At 40.7% G+C, this 14,231-nt stretch overlaps 1 protein-coding gene and 1 long non-coding RNA gene across 3 annotated transcripts in view; one reads left to right on the top strand and one right to left on the bottom strand.

Annotated features, from left to right (window-relative positions):
* Positions 1–14,231, top strand: part of CSRNP3 (cysteine and serine rich nuclear protein 3) — a 136,571-nt gene that overhangs the window by 93,907 nt on the left and 28,433 nt on the right. The gene's annotated exons all lie outside the window — the stretch shown is intronic.
* Positions 9,344–12,758, bottom strand: LOC129150706 (uncharacterized). Its single transcript, XR_008557432.1, has 2 exons — positions 12,709–12,758; positions 9,344–9,458 (listed from the first exon to the last, which is right to left on the bottom strand). It is a non-coding gene; the product is annotated as an uncharacterized LOC129150706 (long non-coding RNA).

Consider the following 14,231-nt stretch of genomic DNA (forward strand, 5'->3'; position numbering starts at 1 on the left):
AGTATGGCCACATTATGATACATCTTAAGCTGGAAATCAAAAGCCAAACTAAATGACTATCAGTTCTTGGTAAGCAGTCTTGGATCATTGTAGTCCTGGGTACTGTGCTGAGTCTTGTCTGACCACAGCTGTTCTTGGCAGCTCTCACTGCAGGCGCCCCACCAAAATATTATTATTTGTGCTCTGCCTGCCACCTTCAATCTTTTCATTGAAATACCATCGATGCCAAGTCTGGCTTTCTTTTCTGGCTGTTCATCTAACTTCCCTCCTAGCAGGCACAATATTCTTCAAGTATTCTTCCATTTGATATGCTAAAAATAGAAGACACGCAAAAAATAAAACATGGTCTGGCCCTTAAGGAACTCCTAGTTCTACTGATGGAAAAGGAAGAGGCAAACAATTTGTAGGAGAGCATAAAATTAGTTGGTAGAAATAAGGAAAAATGTGTTAAGCAGCACAGAGGCAGAAGAGACTGTTTAAAAGAGATTTGGACCAGAAGGTCTTACAGATGAGGAGATTTTTGAGCTGTTTTGTTTTTAATTGCAAAGAATATTTCTTTATTAAAGAGAATTTAGAACAAGTTCTTATAATATTTTCTATTTTTTCTTGTTCTTTCACAGTTTGCACCATTGGAAAAAAATTGATCTCTTTTAAAGTCCCCCCACATTTTAGCCTTCATACTTGTGTGCACATGCGCATGTGTGTGTTCCTCTCTTCCGGCCTTGGCCTCATTTACTCTTTGCTCTTGTTATTGTGACTTCCCACTTGATATTTCTATGTGTGCTATTAAATGTTTCTACAGAGAAGAATGTTTATTTTGCTCTTCAGAGCCTTTAGCTTTACCACTTAGAGAATTTTCTTCAGATCATTTAACACGTCCCCCTCCCTGCTCTTACAAATCTTGAAAGGCAGGCAGAACTACTCTGCGCTGGTCTTTCTATTCTATCTCGGAATGTCTCCTTTCTAATAGCCATCTTACTATACCTCTACCACAGTTCCCATATTAAAAAATACTGTCTGAAGTTACTGTGACAGTCAGAAAAGAGAGTAAGTCTCAAATTGAATACAAGAAGTTCTTCTTTGCAAATATATATATATATATATATATATATATATTTTTTTTTTTAAAGCCCATTTCCCTTCTTTTATACACATATTTTCCACCATGTTATTACCTAGCTAAGCCTTCCTAATTCTCTTTTGGCTTTATAGATCTCTATATGGGTTAGATCTGGGTCTATACATTTTTGTAAATGTCAAAATATGTACTCTTTATAAATAACACTATAGGCCTGGTGCATGAAATTTGTTTCTCTGGGGGCAGGGTGGGTGGAGTCCCTCAGCCTGGCCTGCACCCTCTCGCAGTCGAGGAACCCCGTGATCAATTACGCTGCAGAAGGAGGACCTGCCGCAGCCCACTGGTCAGTGGCCTGGGCCTCCCTCTTTGGGGTGATCACGGCGCGCCCTTCCCCCCCCCCCCCCCCGATTGATCTCCTTGCCGGCCGGTGGCCTGGGCATCCCTCTGCAGGAAGATCATGGGACGATGGCAGGCCCCCCAGCCCCCCACAACCAATTGCATTGCACCTGCCTTGGCTGGCCTGGTGCCAGTGTGTGTCATAGCGTGGTCGTCCGGACGGCTGTTCGGCCGTTTGGTCGATTTGCATGTTACATTTTTATTATTATAGATATTAAAGAGAAGCATATATTTGAATAATTTTTTTGTTGTTAATCCTCACCCAAGGATCTTTTTAAATATGTTTTTTATTGATTTCAGGGATAGGAAGGGAGAGGGAGAGATAAACATCAATGATAAGAGAGAATCACCCATTGGTTGCCTCCAGTGCAAGCCCTGACTGGGGGCAGGGATAGGACCTGCAATCCAGGTATGTGCCCTTGACCATGAATCTAACCAGTGACCCTCCGGTGCACAGACTGATGCTCTAACCACTGAGCATGCCGGCCATGGCTAAATAACTTTTTCTTTGGTATGAATGCAGTAGTTTGACTGCTATAACAAAATAATAGTAGCTTTAGCTACATTATAGAATAGAGCTTATGCTTAAGCTTGCTATGTACCCTAAAAACAGTAAGAAAAGGGTCCCAGCTACCCTGCACTCTGCTGCAGCTCACGTACCTTGTGTCTTCTGTCATCCTGTGTCCTAAAGAAGATTCAGGAAAACCATGCTGGAATTTTGTGGGGAAAGAAGGACAATAGTCCTTATTTTACATAATTCTGTCCTTTTAACAGAGGAATTTTATGAAATATTTTTACTTATTTTAAGCTTTTCTATATATATTCAGGAGCTAGAGGGTAAAATCATCTTTCTCAAAACACAGGTCCAGCTTTGGGATTGTGAGTATATGCCCCCACCCTGGTTCCATGATGGAATGAGCAAAGGGCTCTGCGCCGGCTCTATAGCACCACCATGGAGGGCTTTCATGAGGCCAGTCCTTTCTTCTTCCCGAAATGTCCTCCAAAGTCAGTCTTTTGTCCCCTTAGATGTAAGCTCACGGTTGCCTCATTTTATGGAGTTAAATTACTATCGATGTCTGTAGGTTCATCCGTCTTTTTCTCCTTGTGTTTTTTTCATTGAGGTGAAATTCACATAACATAAAATCAACATTTTAAAAGTGTTTAATTAAATGTAGGATATTTTTTAAAATTTACCTTGATTTTCTTCATTTTACCATGAAGAATCAAGATACATAAACATACATGTTTTATACTTATGGCATAAAACATGATGTTTGCTATACATACACATAGTGAAATGATTACTACCATCAAGCTAATGAGTGTATCCATTTCCTCACATAGTTACTCTTTGTGTGTGTGAGGCAGAGAGAGAGCACCAGAAATCCACTCTCTCAGTAAATTTCCTGTCTACAAGACAGTATTATTAACTAGAGCAGCAATTTTCAATCTTTCTCAATGGCACCCATAAACTAATTACTAAAAATCTGCATCACACTGAAAAATATGTTTTTTTGCTGATCTAACAAAAAATAGGTATAATTTTGATTTATTCACATTTGACAGCTATTGTTACGTTGGCTGTTGTCATTTTTTTAATTTGACAATCTAAGGGAAAAGAGGTCAGTGCCCCTGACTAAATAGCAGGTATGGCATATTTTAAAAATTCTTGCGGCACACCAGTTGAAAGTCACTGAACTAGAGTCATCATGCTGTACATTACGTCTCTAGACCTATTAATCCCACATAACTGCAGCTTTGTAAGGGATCCATCTTGAGGTACATGGTACCTACAGACCCTTGCTGGCCAGCTGCTCGCATCCATTGTTGACCGGGCACCTCATAAATTTCCCCGTAGAGGCCCTCCCTCTCCACAAAAGCTGTCGAGTTTTCTCCTCTGCACTAAGAAGCCTTCTGTTCATCCGACAGCCCCTGAAGAAAGCCAGAGACCTCACCTTTCCTTCCCCTGCCTCTCTTCATTTCCTCCTTCTTCCAGTCACCTCATTCCTTTATTTATTCTGTCTGCTCCAGTAGTCTCACCTTCCATTCACTAGGATTCGCTTAGGTGCCAGAAGTTATACTTGTTAATCTCCACAACCCCGTAGTCTCATTTTACAAAGAGGAAGCAGGCATGGAAAGGCCAGGAAGCCTGGAGAAGGTGGGAAACTAAATAGTGGCTGAGCCAGGATGGAAATCCATTCTGACTTGAAGCCAACACTATGTCCCACTGCCTTTCAGCCATGTTTGCTGTTTTTAACGGCGTCATGGAGAATGACTGAAACAGTGTGACAGTCCAAAAGATCCCATTTCAAATCCTGCCTTCACCTTATTTTGGTTGTATCCTAGGTAAGTCACTAAACTTCCTAGTTAATTTCCTCACCTGTACATTGGAGACAGTGATTCATTCTTTCATTCACTAAATATTTCCTAAGCATTTTCTTTTTTAAAATATATTTTTATTGACTTCAGAGAGGAAGGGAAAGGGAGGAGAGAGAGAGATAGAACCATCAGTGATGAGAGAGAATCATTGATTGGCTATCTGCTGCACGCCACACACTGGGGATCAAGCCCGCAACCCAGGCATGTGCCCGGATTGGGAATGGAACCATGACCTCCTGGTTCATAGGTCAATGCCCCACCACTGAGGCACGCTGACCAGGCCTAAGCATTTTCTATGTGCCAGCCACAGTTCTAGACATTTAGGTTATGGCAGAGAATAAGACCCTTATGACCCACGCTCTCAAGGAACCAATATTTTAGTGGGGAGACAGATGATAAATATACATATCATCTAGTTGTAAGTGCTCTAAAGGAAAAAAAAAAAGAACAAGGAAGAGGAGAGAAGAAAAAAAGGGAGGGGGTAAGAAAAGGCTTTTCCAAGAAGGTGCTATTTAAGCAGAGATGCAGAGTAAGGAGGCACATGGGTTTCTGGGATAAGAATATTCCAGACAAAAGGAAAGTGCAAAGCTGGATTTAGTAGTAACAAACCCAAAAGCTTGTAATGATTAAGCGAATCTTTATCACACATATATTAGTATATTTCAGGTACATAAATGTCTTTGTTCCCCCTTTAAAGTTTCCATGTATTGCTAACACTCATTATTCCTTGTGTAAAGCATATATGAGAGCTGAACACATCTGAAAACTTGCTATGACATGGTTCCTTTTGCCCCCCTCCACATAAGTTCACCCAGAGAGCCTCTGCCACCTTTCACTGCCAATCCTCTCTCCTTCTTGTACCCAGTGCCAGTGGCTTCACTCAAAGTGGACCATTCTCTCATACAGGTGAAAAGTCTTGATCCATACTTTTCAACAAAATGATAAAGTTACTTATAATCATTCCCAAATCAGGTTTCCGTTCCCTTAATTACATCCCCTTTCCCCACAAACACGATGAAAACTTCTTTCCTTTTTCTGTGGCACTTCCTTCACCCTTGTGTAGCCTGCGTTGCCAGCCTCCTTCTCAGGTGATGTCTTTTCTGGCTTTCTGCTTATATGCAACTTGGAGGTTACGTTGTCATGGCTTCCTTTGAACTCCTTCACCTTCTGCTGGTTATGTCAGAACTATGAATGAGTCTTCTTCCTGCCCAGTATCTGACTACAGTGATCCCTGGTGGGACCTATTTACCTGAGCTTGATATTTCCCCTCAATATTCTCCTCCTCCTGACCTGAAAAGGCATCTACCTCTGACACAAGTTACCCATCTCTCTTCAGCAGGTGCCATAATTTTCCTTGAATTCTCTATTGTCCATTCTGAGCCAGTTTGTTTGTCTTTCCATCACCTGAAATCCTTTGCCATTTTCCCTGCAGGCTTTTTTGCACTAGATGCTCTGCCTATTATAGCCACAGGGAGCTTTTCCGAGTTCTTTCCTCCTTCCTTCTGGCCCCTTCAAGTGGGCGTAACTTATCTTTACTGAGAAATGATTTGTGGCCATCTACTCAAAATAGCTTTTTCTAACTCTTTTGAAAGAACACACTCATAGTCTCTCCTCATTGAAGCCCCTCTTATCCCTACACACTGCACTGATTGCTTGAACCACATACCAACCATGTTTTTGGTACCCTCCTCTATTACTTATGAACACTCTCGACTAAAAGAAAACTCTGCCAAGTAAGTAACACTTTCTTCGTCTTGACACATGACCTTGCACCTTACTCTTCACAAATGATGCCCCACCTAATATTGGTATATGTGATTGAACAAATGCCTTTATACAGTCCTCTCCACACAGAGGAATAGTCAGGGCATGGATGAAAAACTATGATCAGAGAGGTCTTGCAATACCCCTACCTCCAGCCCACAGCCAATGAACAGAGAGTTGCTACTTGGGCCCTTTCTTCTGTAGACCCCTTTTCTCTCCAAGGCCCTACAACACATGGCCCCGCCTATTGTACTGGAGCTGTTAATGCCTTGCAGTGCTTGATGAAGCAAACAAATTCTCTTGGAGCCTTTGTTGAATTCCTGAAGAGAATGAATGGGTAGTTTTAGCCTCTGTGTGTTCAGTGGAATTGCCTCAAAATGGTTTCTAGCAACCCTACTCTGGTGTTTTATATATAAGCCTGACATTTGATTTCTGGGTGATTTCTCCTATTCTTATTCAGTAGGTTCACATCCCAAGTCAACCCTGAGGGATGCACTCCACATTCTTCCCTACCCACAACCACAAACAGACTGTTATTTCAGATCTACTCTATTCTTGTTATGCCATTTTATGCCCTTACAACATCCCCCATGCCCCATTCTGCTTCTCTTGTCCTCTTTGCTTACCTGTGTAGTACCGCTTCTCAATTTCTTTCTGTACATATTGTCTGCAAAGTTTCTCTTGGTAGACCAGTGGCTCTCAAAGTGTGGTCCCTGAGACAGAAGAATCAGCATCATGGGGGAACTACCAAATCAGAAACACTGAGTGAAGGCCCAGCAAGCTGTGTTTTAGCAAGCCACTGGCGGGGAGCATATTTGAACCAGTGGGTGCTGATACAGGCACCTCAGCATCTCTTCCTGTGTCCATACTAGTGATGCTATCTTTGTAGCTCAAAATTGGCCATGTCAGGGATATTTACACAACAGAAATTGGCAAACAATACAAATCCGAGCTTTTTGTCCTAGCAAACATTTGTTAAACATTTTCCAGCTCAATATTGCCTCTAGGTGATTCTGGCACACACTAAAGTTTGAGAACATTTTCATAGATTATATTTTATACCCTGCTCAGGAGGATTAGTCTCTGCTCTGCTTCTTCAGACTCTTACCACGTTGTTCTCCTGACATTTCTTTCGCCTTCAAGTTTCAGGTTCCAGGGACAGATAAAGGACTACCATGTGTGCTCACTATCTGCCTCTTCTTGTCCCAGTAAATAATATGCAACAACTGCAAATTCTACAGCCCTTGAACTCTCCCAGATCCATTGCACTTGTAGTAGACATACTATTTCATTTCCTGGTCCATGCACTTTATTCACACAGGTAAAACTACCATGATTTTTCTCCAAAATGCTATCAAGTCAGGAGTGCTCTTATAATCCCCCTATCTGTGAAGTGGGTCAAAAATCGCAGGCATGTGATTTGTCTAAGGTCATCTGGTTACTTGTCAAGTCGGGAGAGAGACTAGAGTAGAGGCAAAGTGTAATCTTCCTCCTCCAGGATCACTTGTGAAATAGTCTACCAAGTGAGAAATGAAGATACCTGTAGACGGAAGTTAGTAAACGTTAAATTCCAGAATCATCAAATGACTGTGTTTGTGAAAATCTAGCCGCCTAACATAAATCCTATGTGATCGCCCTCTTTTTTTCCCTTTAAAAGTTTTCATCTTTATTTATCTTCATTTTGCACTCTACCTTTCATCGATTCCCTTTTTAATTCCCAGGTGCCCTGCGTGCTGCATTCAGCAAGCTATTTCTTCTCTTGGATCTAGACGACTCCAAGCTGATTTCCTGTGGTTCAGTGCTCAACCACTTAAAAGGAAGCTTGCAGCTTTTTCCTTTGTAGTCAGGTGGATTTGATTGTTTAAAACAAGCTTTCTTTCAAAGACTCTCACAGACTATACAAAAGCTTAATCATTGTATCTGTGTGTAGACTAAAATAAGACCTGGGGTGCACCATACAAGGGTGCCTGTTCTTTGATTTTTGAAGGAATAAAAGCTCCTTTTGTCTCCTTTTCGGTCTGACAAATTAAACTCTGGTGTTCTTGGTGAGCAATGAATTAATTCTAAAATTATGCACATGCATTTTGAAATAGTCTTTTCATTTTCTACTGAGACAGCATTTAGAATTGTGAGTTGCATTTCTTCTATACCTAGATCTGACTTCCTTTTCTCCAAGTGTTTATTCGCCCTGCTTTATTGCCTTTCCTGCTTTACCCATTTTAATGCCTTCTTCTTCAACATTTTGAAATCCACCATAGTTTCTCCTGTTTGTTAGCCCCCGACCTCCGCAGGGCATTAACTGCGGTGCGTGGTGGATACATTTTGGGTGATCATGAGGGCCTGCCACAAGTTTGTCCCTTCAGCTGGATGCCAGCAGCTTTCCCAGCTGGGTCTCCTCCAAAATTGTTCCCACAGTGCATCTCTTTCTCAACCAGATGGCAGAGGATAGACAAAGTCAACATTTTACATTTACTGTGTGCATGGATATAAGTCACTCATTGTGAATTTCAACACCATTTTAGGAAACACTGAACTTGCACAGCTATCCCCTATTGGTAACTTTATCAGAAATTATTTTATTTCTCATATCATAAAATTGCTAATATTCAACATGTCTAAAGTCAGCTCTTTGATTCTTCAGAACTGGTGGAGCCAAGGCCTGTTGCCCTCATTCATTCAACATTTATCAAAAGCCCGCCCAGGCATACACAGGGACATGTGGCTACCCTGGGGAGGCTAATTATTTGCTCAACGTTTTCTTATTAAGGCCAGGGTTTTCAATTATTGTATACCTTTTTCATTATGTTCAAAATGAGAGATTTATTACCTGCACTAAATATCATGTAACATTCTAACTTAATCGTAATTGCCTTGCTATTGCAATTTTCTGAACCAGATAACTTCTGAGGAGGCCTATAAGAGGGTTTTAAATGTAAACGCTACAATAAATCACATGTTCCCGGTAAACAGCCGCGATGCCGTGCATCCCACACCTTCAGAATTCCAGCTCCCCGTGACTGTGACTTCAAGCAGCTGACTCGGGGCTGGGGCAGCGTCTGTGCAGGCAAGTGGCTCTCCCTGCGCTGCACGGAGCAGCTTGTGTGCACACCATGCATCTCCTCAGCAGATGAGTGGTATCAGTGAAGGCTTTTTTTATATTCTTGCTCAGGGGAGCTGTTTACTTTGGTGGGAACAAGACCAATTTACAAGCTGCCAGTCTCCTGTGGAAGTCAGCCTTATTGGCACACATCTTTTATTTATTCCAGTGATATTAAGTAACCCATTATGGAGTTACTTAGAGGAGCCCTTGGCAATTGCTCAGCTCTCCTGCCCATGATGTATTAGAAATTTTAAGGAAAAGCAGGCTGCACGCCATGCCCCAGAAGACCTAGCAGATGAGACAGACATGGAAACAGGTGAATTACACACCTGAGTAATTAGGCAATCAGACTACATCATTGTGTTTAAATAGTTTTATAACAATAATGAATTTTAACATATCCGATTTCAGTAAACTACAGCCGTTGCAGGCCAAACCCATGCTGTTGCCAGTTTTCATAAGCTTGATTGGAGTACAGCCACGCTCATTCATTCACATTTTACACAGTGTCTGGGGCTGCTTTTGCACTGTGACAGAGTTAAATAGTTGCAAGAGACCAAATGATCCACAAAGCCAGGATGTTTACTATCTGGCTCTTGACAGAAAAGGTTGGTTAACCTCTGCGATAAAATATGTATAAACCTGTATTGAAGGAATGAGTTCAAACACTATTGCCATTGAAAGTATCCACTCGAGACTTGCTTGTAGTATTTTCACAATATCCGTGCTGCGTGGCCAGGCCTAGAAATGATAATGAAATATGACCATCATCACACCGATGATAATAGAAAACCATTAAGCATTTTATAAGTGCTTAGGATATAGCCTAGACATTAATTCTGAATTTAGTAAGAAATTCTTCTTATTTTCTTATCAATGCCACAAATTTATCATCCTATTATGAACAAAAAAAGTGAAAAAGAGAAACCAAATGTTCTCTCTCTCTCTTCCTTCAGTCTGTCCCTGCATTGGGACTGTAGAACCTTACATTTACATTTTAAAAAATTTAAGTCTAGACATCAACAAATCTCAATGCATTCATATTTTAGATAAATTCTCCATTAGAATACTCCCTTTTGATTCATAAAAAGTAACTTAGATTAAATGAATATTTCTTCATGGGATATTTCCAATAAGTATGATCATGACATGCCCCACAAGTCTTTATTTTGCTGCTGTTTTTATCAGAACTTTGCCCTCTCTAATTTGGTTGAACAGCCTGGACTCAGAGACTTACCACCTTGTCAAAATAAAAGCCCTTTATCTCCTTTGTAGAGCTGTGCCAAGAGTGAATGAGATAAAACCTGCAAAACACTTAGCACTGTGGTACACATGTGAAAAATGTTAGTTTTCTTCCCTTTTTGATACATTCTGTAGCATTTGAACATCGTTCATGTCATACTCAATGCAAATGTTCCTGTCATCTTAAACTTAGCAAAAGGACCACCTGAGAAGCAGACACTGATTGTGTGGTTAAGCTTGTTTAATGCCTCTTAAAGCATTCATCCCAATCATTACCTGATAATACCATTTCAAGATATTTAGACCTAGGGATGTTCTACTCCAAATGGCTGATAATACAATAATATTGTTATCGGAAGGCAGCCAGGACTTCTTTTATTCTTCTATCACTTACATCACCTGGAACTATGTTGAAATGTGAAACATTAACCTCCTGGAGTCTGCAGATTTTGAGCCTCTATCTTTAAGAAAGAATGAAATGGCCTGTCATGAGGCCTCAGATTCTGGCATCAATAATATCTTTATCTTGTTATTTTTCTAGGATTTCTTGTGAATGTGCATGGAAGTATTTGGACATTTTTTAATTGCAAAAAGAAAGCAAAGTCTTAAGAAATTGCAGCTTCTTTATTCTTGGTTTATTCAACATTCTAACGCCTTCCTTTGTTTTCTACATAATAACTTGAATCCCCCAGCTCACAAGCTTTCCAAGACTCCCCACTGAGTACAGAATAAAATTCCATTTCCTGATCACAGGATTTAAGCTTAAAATTAAGCTAGCCTATTCCCCTATTTCTTGTTGAGTGTTAGGTCTGATTCCTTTGTTCATTTCCTCAGTGCTGAGAATAGTGGCTGGCCCATAGTAGATGCTCACAAAATATCTGTTAAGTTTAATTAATAACAAGAATGAACAGAACCTCCCCCACAACCACCCACTATTCATGGCTCTCTGAATGTGTTCTGCCCCTTACAACTTGGGGATACTTTTTAGAACTATTGAAATGCTACCCATACCTTTCAAAGCCCTGCTCTGTGAAACCTTTCCTGATCCTTCTGTAACCAAGATTAATTTCTTTATTAAATTTTCATAGCACTCCTGACATCCATTTCAGTATTAAAGCAATTCACTCGTTCAACAAATATTTGTTGTTCTAAAATATAATCTGTAAAAGATCTATTGGACACCTATTCTGCAATATTCTGGGCATGGAGAATACAGTGGTGAACCAGACTGACAAAGGCCCCGTTCTTACAAAGCTTATATTCTGATGGTCAAGATGGATAATACAGACAGATACCTAACATCAGGCAATGATATAGACGCTGACAAAAACAAAGGAGGGAAAGGAAAGGAAGAATGATGGCTGGGTGGCTCTTCTAGACAGGGAAGTTCGAGTAAAAGGCGTGTGAGTAGAAAGCTGGATTACTCAAAGAAATATCCGAGGCCTTGTGCTAGGGGCTGAGAATATAAAGATCCATGAAACACGCTCTTTGCTCACTCACATCATGAAGAGACCTACCTGTCAAGTGACAATAATTGCATTCTAGGGTGTGGAACGTACACTGATACAACCTATGGGGGAGAGCCATTCTAACACTGGTGTGGATGCCTTGCTCTTTTATGTGCTTCTGTGAGCCTTACTATATGTCATCTCACCCAGGAAGGGACCATGTGTTCATCCTGGAATGCTCCAGTGTGCTCAGGGCCCAGTGTATTCCAGATCCTGCGGCTGCTTCTAGGTTCAGTGAGGTCCTGAGGGGAGACATCCCAGCACTTCAGCTGGAGCTGGGGGAGGAGCCATCTGGAGCTCCCATCTTGGTTCTCAGCAGAGGGAGCTGATTGCTCTCCCCTGTGAATTACTGTTCACACGGAGAGCCGCCATGAGTGGGAGAGCTGCCAAAGCAGTGCAGCCAGGCGGGACCCCTGGGGCTCCTGTGCGGTCATCCTCTTCCTTCTGTTTGAGAAGTTCACTGTGATCGTAGTGGAAATAAATTGGTGGAACCTGGAAAATCTTTTATTGATTTCTCCCTGAATCATAAAAAATGTACCCAAGACCATACAGGACAGCTTGATTCATCTTGGTTAACAAAAGCTTGTCCTTGTTTTACTCCCAGGAAAAGAAGGCATTTTTAAATGGAAAGTTGAAATTCCAAAGTCTTCAGGGACCCTTATTCTCATTCTCAGAGGCGTATCTGAGACATGGTCTCTGAGATAATCAGCTATTTTGATAAGGACATTGGTGTTCAGTGAGGCAGAGAGAAAGAGCAGTAAGAAAGAAACAGGATAATCTGTGCTCCTGGAGGAACATGCATGGCATATACAGGACAGATACCTATTTTTTATTTAATGGTTTTTTTTAATTTTATTATGTTATTTGCATAGGAGACAATATTGTGTTTTTTTTGCTTTTGGTTGTTTTTGTTTGTTGTTTTTTTTTTTGTTTTGGTTGTTTTGTTTGTTTGTTTGTGTGTTTTTTTGTTTTTTTGCTAATTCTCACCAGATGATATTTTTCCATTGATTCTTAGAGAGAGTGGAAGGGAGAGGGAGAGACAGAGAGAGAAAAACATCGATGTGAGAGAGACACATTGATTGGTTGCCTCCCACACTGTTGGGGCCAGGGAGGGAGCCTGCAACCCAGGCACATGCTCTTAACCAGAATCAAATATTCCACCCTTCCGTCCACAGGCCAACACTCTATCCATTGAGCCAAGCCAGCTAGGGCGATGATATTGTCTACACTCAGTATCTTACCTAATGGTAAGATTAGTCTGGACTGGTCTGGATTTTGTGTTAGATGACAGTCAGCACCTGGGTGTGGTGGTCACGGTCTAGTGCAGCTCATCAAGGTCACAGCCCAGAATTACATGATTCTATGGAATTGAAAATGTAGTTCAGAGCCACGGGTAGTCATTATACGACAAAATACACAACCTCCCTCCATCACCTGGCTCCACTCTTCCTCTCTCCTTCCACAGTTTCTCCTTTTCTCATGAATTGCTTCCCTGAGAGCTGTAAGTCATCTCCTTCCATTATGCAAAGCCCTTTAGCTCCCTCCAGATTCTACTCCTAAACTCACCTATCCAAACACAGCATGGGAGTAGCAGACCCAAGGGCAAAGAAACCTGTTCTTTGTTGTAACCGAAAGTCTTTTAAATATATGTAAACACATGGCACTGTGTTTTAATAATATTCCTTCTAACATGGAGAGGAACAGTGTCTTTCAACTTATTTGTTCTTTTCAGCTGTGGCTAGTGACAAACCATATATAAGCAGATTAGTGTTTCATGAAAAGCCACTTAGGAATTGCCTGGGTTACAAGTGCTTAATATATATTTATTCAGTGAGTGAATAAATATGAATGCATGCATGTGTAGTTTGATGCATGAATCCATGGATAAATCAGGAGTGCAATAGGTGAGGAATTCTTTGAAGAAGTGAACACTATAGGAAGATGATCTAGGTGATTAGAGATCTGTGAATGAGGATAAGAGTTCTAACTTCATCAATAGCCATGTCTTGAGAAGCTTTCCTGGCAATGTTGATGTGTTTGTGTTATTCAAATACATCTGTCCCATTTGGTTCTCATCTCTAATAGCTCCAATGTGCAAGATAGGACAGGTGATCACTATTACCGTGTATGACCTAGGCATCACTAGAACCCAATTAGCAAATCAACCAGATACCATATTTGTCACGAATGGGTGTGTGCCTGTGAAAACATTACATATATGTATGTGTGTGTGTGTGTGTGTATATATATATATATATATATATATATATATATATATACTACTTGTATATGTAAATCACATGTGTATTTAAATTCTAGCACAACTTAATTTCTATGGATATTTCTCTATTTATTCCAAAGTTTTATCATGCTAATGCTGCTACACTTTTATTATTTTTTAAGTAACTAGAATTTTAAACCATGGCTGGATCACTGGCTTTAAATTTGTTTGGTTTTTACAAGTGCTGAAGCAGAGCACACTGAGACTGGATTTATGACAGGTTGACTGAGACTGAGGAAGTAGGGTTGACCTTTATGTAAGACGATCAGCAGTTCTATTCACAACACTGCAGCTATCATAGCATATGCAATTCTGACCAAGTCAGTCTTTTGTTTTCGGCTAAAATATGTGATAAAGTGGAAAGAAGTGTGGCAGAAAACATTGCTGCATCAGATAAATAGGCAGGCCACAGAGCTGTGATTCCAGGTTAACTAAACAAGCCTACAGCAGGAACTCATACAATAGTTTGGAATTAAAGGAACA

The sequence above is a fragment of the Eptesicus fuscus genome, chromosome 11, assembly GCF_027574615.1.
Source record: "Eptesicus fuscus isolate TK198812 chromosome 11, DD_ASM_mEF_20220401, whole genome shotgun sequence".
Taxonomy (NCBI): domain Eukaryota; kingdom Metazoa; phylum Chordata; class Mammalia; order Chiroptera; family Vespertilionidae; genus Eptesicus; species Eptesicus fuscus.